This window comes from Drosophila willistoni, chromosome 3R, assembly GCF_018902025.1.
Source record: "Drosophila willistoni isolate 14030-0811.24 chromosome 3R, UCI_dwil_1.1, whole genome shotgun sequence".
Classification (NCBI taxonomy): Eukaryota; Metazoa; Arthropoda; class Insecta; order Diptera; family Drosophilidae; genus Drosophila; species Drosophila willistoni.
In genome coordinates, this window is record NC_061086.1 from 10,155,182 (window position 1) to 10,161,973 (window position 6,792).

Genomic DNA, 6,792 nt, shown 5'->3' on the forward strand with positions numbered 1-6,792 from the left:
TGTACATTTTTTTTGACATATTGAGTACTAAATCCTTTTTTTTTTTTTGTAGTTGATAGGGTAGAAAAAAGTTGCGGTTGCTTAGCCAAGTTGCCCAGTTGTGGAAAACAAATCAATATATCTAATTGGTATTACTTAAGAAGGCATTGCTATGAAAGAATGTTAGTGATTTGTGTTAATTTTTAAATGCTTCAGTTGATATATGTATTCTGAATTTACATTTAACTAAGTTCTGCGTTATTAGACTAAAAGAATCAATCAATATTAATCAATAATTAAACAAAATTTTAGTTTACTTGATTTTGACTTAATGCGTTAATGGAAAGTTCATTGCATGTAATTTTACATATTTATTTCATAGATTTTTTTATGTCTGGCTATATTTATATGTACATATATAGTGAACTATGGCTTCGCTAGTATCAGTTCGCAAAAAGTTACGAGGTCACGTGACCCCGTCACAACTTGTCTGCGCCATGTTTTGTTTTCGCACTTTCTATCGGGGTTGAGAACTGGGAACTTGTTGGGTTGGGGGAGAGAGAGAGTAGTCCTTCTCCATCTCTAGACCTGAATTTCCATTGTATTGAATGATTGGTAATTCGATACAGTTGTTCGATTGTTGTGCGCTTTGTTTTGGCTCATTTGAAGCGCATCGCCAATTGTCAATAGTTCTCCCTCGTCCCAAGGATTGGCTCTTGCCCTTGTGCATGGACCATGCCCATACCATCCCTTGCCTCAGTGTGTGTGCTTGTGTGTGTGTGTGTGTGTGTCTTCGTTTCGCACTAATTTTCCTGCTTGTCGCGCCGTGCGAAACGTATAAATAATTTTATTTTATTTTCATTCCATATCCATACTATTTATGGACTAATGGATTTATGGCCGCTCATTCGCCTTCATCCGGCCACGTTCGATTGTATATCAATATCTATTTTCATATCAACATTGTCATCGGCACGTGTGATGTCCTAGTTTCCGCCAAGTCTTCTGGGAGAAACAACTACAGATCAGCTAACCCCTCCCTCCCCTTTATCTCTATCTGTTTTCACCATAATGTCCATGCAATTATGAATTTTTTTTTTGGAAAATAGCATTTTGTGTGGGAATGGGAACTATGATTTCTTTTTATATTCTAGATTTTTTTTCTATTGCAAAGTCTTTGGTGGTTTTCTTAATATTATTCTTTCATTTTGCCAAAATGTTTTCATTTTATTAAATTTCTTTTCACTTGAAATTTGTGTTGCTCTTTTTTTTTGTCTCTTTCTTTTGTTATTGTTGTTGTTGGTGTGTTATTATTTCTACGATTGGCCAAAACAACAACGAGCAAAAGGTTTCCATTTCCCTGGACAGGCGCTCTTCTCCGCTTCTCCGTTTGGCTTTTAATAAATGTCCAAAAAAACAGAAGCTACAACAAGAGGAGCTCCAGAGATTCGTATTTCGTCTGGTGGCTCTCTCCAAGCTCTAAGAAATATGCACAAATTAATTTTGTTTTATTCGAGCAAAGGCAAAATTTAAATCAGCCAACTTTCGCATAGGAAAGGGAGGCTGGCCAAAAGGAATACGTCATGTCCAAATGGCCAGAGCCAAAAAGGGAAAAGGAAAAGAAAACGAACAACATGCAGGAAAAGGGTTTTTCAACATCCTTCGCTGCCTTCTGCCTGCTGGCTGATGTTGTTGTTGTTGTTTGGTCTGCAGCCTCGTCATCGTTTTCATCGTCTTGGTCTTGGCCCATAGTCTTAGCCTTAGTCTTTGTTTTCCCCCATTCACCCCCTTCACTTGAGTGAGAGACTCTGGCCTGTTATGAATGCAAATTAAAAGTATACAAATCTAATAAGTTCCATTTAAGTTGCTTTAATTTCACTCATTTCAGCATTTCCATTTGCATTTCAAAAATTGTTGCTAATTGTTCAGCTTTTAGACAGCGAATTTTTAATGCAAAGTGCACATTTTTTCTACTCCTTTTCGGTTCCCCCTCTCCAACAAACTGAGGCTTGTTATAAATGCATTTTTATTAAAATGCACTTTGATTTGTTTGCCCTGATGTTCAAGATGATGATGACGATGATATATTTTTATACCATACACCCATAGGGTGAAATGGTATATTAAAGTCGCCAAAATGTATGTAACAGGCAGAAGGAAGCATCTCCGACCCCACAAAGTATATATATTCTTGATCAGGATCAAAAACCGAGTCGATCTAGCCATGTCCGTCTGTCCGTCCGTATGAACACCTAGATCTTGGAGACTATAAGAGCTAGAGCCACCAAATTTGGTATGCAGTCTCGTGTAGTATGTACGCTTATCGAGTTTGTTTCAAATTTTTGCCACGCCCCCTTCCGCCCCCAGAATTTACATAAAACTGTTTTTCTTAAAAAGTATAGGAGATAGAAACATCAAATTTGGTTTATATACTCGTTTAGTTAGCGCGCAGAAAATAATTGTTCCAACTTTTTGCCACACCCCTTCCGCCCCCGGAATTTACATAACTCTGATTTTCTTAAAAACTATGAAAGCTACCGACATTAAATTTGGTATGTAAGTTAGCCTAACAGACGCGCAGATATTGACTATTTAAAAATTTTGCCACGCCCATTTCCGCACCCGAAAATGAAACAAAACTGATTTTCTCGAAAACTAACAAAGCTAAACTCACCAAATTTAGTATGTATATTGGCTTAGTATGCGCGCAGAATACATATATTTTAATATGTATGTATGGCAGACTAATAAATCTTATCTATTTCTATCAAACTACCAAATTTGATTGAAATCGGACTAGAAACATACAAAATATACGTATGAACGTATTTTGCTACGCGATCCATAAGGGCAGAATTGGCCGTTGGCTAGTGGCGGCGCTAAAGTGCTTGTGTGTTTGTAGAGTGAGCGAGATAGCAAATGGTATGAGGCATGTTAAAACAATTTAGTAGACATACATTTGGTTTTCGAAATTTTAAATATTTGTTTCACCTGGTGTATGGTATACCCAAGTCGGCGAGACGACTTACTTACTTCATTTCTTTTTAAAATGTAATAATATTAGATTTGCCAGAAACAAGTCAGAACAAATGCTATCTCATCTTATGAGATAATTAAAAGTGGCTGCATCTATCTCAGTGAGCTTTAGTGTAATCAAGTTAGTAATTTACTAGTTAGTTCTATTTTGATACTTAAAAGAAAGATTTAAAACGAGTTTTATATTACAGCAGGCGTTGAGTTTTCAATTAATTGTACTTAATCCAACGACTCAAAAGAAAATTGTCAAAATTTTGTTCATATTTTTTCTAATTTTTCTCATCATCATAATTTTTATTTATCTCTTGGCGAAATTTAGCGATCAAATTTATTCCTATATCATATTGTGAAAGATTTCGCTTAACTGTTTTGCCATTCACAACTTTCTTTTGACTTAATTTCTTCATTGAAGTCTGTCTGTCTCCCACATTTGAAGGGTTTATAATAAGATGCGACCCCCCAAAGTATTCTTTGATTGACTAATAAAATGCTACGTGAGTTGATTTGAAAAGGTTGGCAATTTAACACGTCGCTAGGTAATTTTGTATCTCGCTCTTATTTAGCCACTTTCTTTTCTTTTTTTTTTTTGTCTCTAAAGGTAATTTTGCTTGGACTTGGTTAGCAGCTCTCAGGCCGAGCAAGGGAAGCGTATGTGACGCACATATTTAAGCAACACTTGGACGCCCTGGGGTATGCAACGCAACGGCAGATGTCACTCGAGAATTGCTCGGCCAGGAACGATGATGATGATGATGATGAGGATGATGATGAGAAGAAGGAGAATGATGTTGGATAAAGAGTAGAAGTTGGACAGAAGTCAAACCGAAAACGAATGTGAAATAAAGTTTGTAAAACGTTGCGAATAGCATAAACAAAGTGAAGATGGACGGTGGGACGGACGGAAAGACGGACGGACGTGGCTTGTTGTGTCCAACCCTCAGCAAATGCTTTTCTTATTCTTCTACTTCGTTCTCGTCGTCGTCGTCTACTTTTGACCATATGTTGCCGCCTTGGGCCTGGCGTAGGTGTAACTATATGCCATAAAGTGTAGTAATAGACTGGCTATCCCAAAAAGGGAAGGATACACACACACGCACACACACACAGACTGAAGTCCGAAACACCTTAAAGGCTCTCGTAGAGCACCTCAGGGCACATTTTGCTGAAATGTGCACAAATTTTCATCGCAGACCCCAAAAACCAAATCACCGTCAATGTCGTCACATTGTCCTCTATGATTGTATATGTGAGTGTGTATCCAAAGGAGGAGGGTGTGAGAGCGTTGTAAGGGGCGGGTGGGTGTCCTTTATAGTTTTGTTCATTTCATAAATATGCGTTTTGTCCTTTTTACGGGCTAAAGGCAGCCTGCGGCTTTCATAACTTGAAGATGGAGATGGCCGGGCACACCTTTTTGTATATATTGTACGTATGTCCTTGTCGTTGCTGTTGTTTTTGTTGTTGTCGGTCCCTTTCCCTTTTAGCCATAAGCAGATTCATAATTTGATCCTGGGGTAAATACATTTTATTATGATTTTTATGCGTGTGTATGGAAGCCTGCAGTTTATACCAAAGAAACCGCCTGTCCAATCCTTGGCACAGGTTGTCCTTGTCCTTTAAGTGTAGAATTATGAATTGCCCAGAGTCATGTGTGTCTGTGTGCGTGTGTGTGTGTGTGTGTGTTAGGTGGGTTCATATCGTAGTCTGAACGACCTTCTTCTTGTTGTTTGTCTTTAATATTTTTGCCTATAAACATATTTTTATTTATTTAGGTCGAGCCAGAAAACTGTTTGTTAGGCAAGAAATTTATTAAAATATTGGCTTTTACTTTCAATACACAGATGTCTGTGATGGGTTAAAGTTAGCAATACTTTTCCACCTTCTAAGTAGGATGTATACATATGTACATATATGTATTGTATTTATTTACATATACACACATGTACTTGTCTTTATCGAAACGAATCACTTAACACTTTCTTTTCAACGCTAAATTAATTAAAATTTATAATACAATGCCTTGGCATAGTACAGCAACAAATAAATTAAGTAGGCGTTAAAACAGTTCATATTTCATTTCATTTCGTTGCCCTGCCTTTTTGCCGTTTTTATGTGGAAAAGTCCAAAAGGCCCAGACCGAACAATTGGCATAGTGTTGACAGCTAAGCGACCTCGCCTCTGGCACACGCACACACAATGTATCCACAAAGTCGCCAAAGTGAGCAGAATAGAATAGAATAGAATAGAGTTCTTTTAGAAATACCTAGAAGAACTTTTGTTTACGCCTCGACTGATGCATTTTCTCAGTATATGGCAACCAAATTTGTCGTTTTCATCTCTTTCTTTCGGTTTTGTGATTAATTTCTGGCAGACAGCGACAATAAGCGAAATGAGGTAGAAGGGAATGATCATCAATTAGGAGTGAGTCGCAGGCAAATCTTGGCTAACTAATTGGCTAGTGGCAACACCTACTGCAAGTGAGCCATAAACATAAGGAAGTCAATCCAGTTTCCAGTTTCACTCCTCACGGCATCTCACGTATATATTGAGTAAAACATATTTTGCACTTATCATTCAGTTTCAGTTTCGTGGGTGTTTATTCGATTTTCCTGCCTCTCATGCTTTTTATGTCACTCCTGGGAGCTTGTTAGCCAAAAAAAAAAACGTGAGACGACCCGCAATCCAATGAGTTGAGAACTCTCAAAAGAAATGATGTGTGTTTGCATTTTAAATTGCTTCGAGTTTTGTATCGTGTTGCGTAAATCTATAAAAATTTCATATTTATTGACCATTAGCACCTACAGTGCAGCTGCGATTGCCATTTGCCACTGTTACCACCCCATCATCAGAAAATGTACGCCCCAAAGTCGCAACAAACGAAAAAAAAAAATAAAACAGAATCCCCTCCTTTCGTTGGGGGATTTTGAAGACATTTTCTGTTTAGTTGGGCGCCCGCGACAATGCAAACAATTCGCGTCGACATGTTGTCTGCATAATTGCAACACATAGTCGACTCTCGGACTTGGACTCACATGCCAAAATAGACACGAGACTGACGCAGACGCCAGCATGTCGGACCCAAATCCCTCTGGCCCTGTCCCTCATCAAGTGGCGAGGTGTTAAAACTCCTCCGAATAGGTAACCTTTGTGAAACGAAATACTTAGGTGGCGTCAACCTATTTGCGGCTTGAGGCATACAGAGAAAAGTCCCTAAAAATTATCAAGAAACCACAAATTTAAGCAGAAATTATAAAGGTAAGAAGGATTTACTAATTCTACAAAATATTCTTAGGCAAAAATGTCTAATATGAATCTATATTAAAACACAAACTACAAACAGTTAAAAATAGTCATTAATATAAATGTTTCCTATAAAATTCAACGATGAAAACTATCTTGCAAAGTTTTTTAAAGTTATGAAAAATGTTGGGAATCAAACTTCCCTGCAGTGATCTTTGATTGGCAGTTCTTACTGTACCTAAGAATGCCCAATGCCTTTCATCGAAAATAGATGGCAACACGACCTACAAATTATTGTCACTATGCGCGACCGGCATTGTTGCACCTTTTGGGCGGCGCTGGCGCTGAAATTCAGACATTATATATATAGGATAAAGTCCCTACTATGGGGCAGATAGAAAAAGGTGCAACCACTTAATGTAAGATGTATTTGGCACATTGCTTAAACTGCACAGGCATTTTTTTTTCTTCTTAGGTGCAAAATTTCGAAGGCATTTGTGTTGGTTGTGTTGATGTTGTTGTTGTTGTTTTTGTTGCTGT

The 6,792-nt window shown here is 37.8% G+C and overlaps 1 long non-coding RNA gene across 1 annotated transcript; it reads left to right on the forward strand.

Annotated features, from left to right (window-relative positions):
• Positions 1 to 3,273: 3,273 nt before the first annotated feature.
• Positions 3,274 to 3,873, forward strand: LOC124459749. The gene is made up of 2 exons (XR_006953775.1): positions 3,274 to 3,527; positions 3,614 to 3,873. It is a non-coding gene; the product is annotated as an uncharacterized LOC124459749 (long non-coding RNA).
• Positions 3,874 to 6,792: the final 2,919 nt, after the last annotated feature.